We start from the raw sequence: 1,008 nt of genomic DNA on the forward strand, positions 1-1,008 counted from the left end.
CATCTACATCATGTATCCCGACAGTCTTTTTCTATGACTAAGCACGTGGGTTGGCCCAATTCCCATTGTTTGGCAAAATCTTTTCTAGGATTTCATATCCTTCATTATAGGTCATAGATGTAAAGGCTCCGCCCGCAGTCGCATCGAGCATTTGTTTTGTCGTGGGATTTAACCCATTGTAAAACGTCTTGAGTTGAATACAGTACGAAATGCCATGGTGTGGGCATTTCCTCAACAGCTCTTTGAACCTTTCCCACGGGTTAGGAACAGCCTCATTGACCATTTGTTTAAAAAGACAGATTTCGTTCCTGGACTTAGCATTCCTTGTTGGTGGGAAATATTTTTGCAAAAATTTTTCTGCCATGTTACTCCATGACGGCACAGAACCCGGTGTTAATGAGTTAAACCATGCTTTTACCCGATTTCTTAAGGAAAATGGAAACAAAGTGAGCCTTAAAGCGTCATTTGACACTCCCGGGATCAAGAAAGCATTAGTGATTTCCATAAAAGATTTTAAATGCGAATGTGGGTCCTCCGAAGGTAATTCGGCAAATTGGCCATTCGTTTGCAACATGTGAAACATTATCAGTTTGAGTTCAAAATGAAGAGCGGTCATATGTGGTCTAACTATCCCGGAATTTAATTGCTCAAAATCCAGAATAGCATAATCCATGATCCTCCCATTTTTTGGAATTTTCCAAATTAATGATGTTCGGAGTTTGTGCTCTTTGTTGCTCATTAGGTTCCGATTATGTGTCCAAATTATTATCATTTAGATTATGTGGGTGTCCTTGTTGAAAATTCGGGAATGGTGGAATTAGTTCAGAACCCGGCGGTTGGTTTTCCAAATGCGGTATTTCCGGAATAATTGGGGGAGGTAACGCCATGTTTGGAGGGAGTAGAGCAAAAAATGCTCTTTGAGCCCTCCTCCTATGGTGAAACATTCTCTCAATATCGTGATCAAATTCGAAAAACTTCTCCGTGTTGTGACCGTGGTATACACCACTT

General features: G+C 40.8%; 1 non-coding gene across 1 annotated transcript; it reads left to right on the top strand.

The window, feature by feature from the left end:
• Nucleotides 1–209: 209 nt before the first annotated feature.
• LOC112503511 lies at nt 210–316 on the top strand. Its single transcript, XR_003067999.1, has one exon. It is a non-coding gene; the product is annotated as a small nucleolar RNA R71 (small nucleolar RNA).
• Nucleotides 317–1,008: the final 692 nt, after the last annotated feature.

This window comes from Cynara cardunculus, unplaced genomic scaffold, assembly GCF_001531365.2.
Source record: "Cynara cardunculus var. scolymus isolate 2C unplaced genomic scaffold, CcrdV1 Un_Scaffold_3162, whole genome shotgun sequence".
Taxonomy (NCBI): domain Eukaryota; kingdom Viridiplantae; phylum Streptophyta; class Magnoliopsida; order Asterales; family Asteraceae; genus Cynara; species Cynara cardunculus.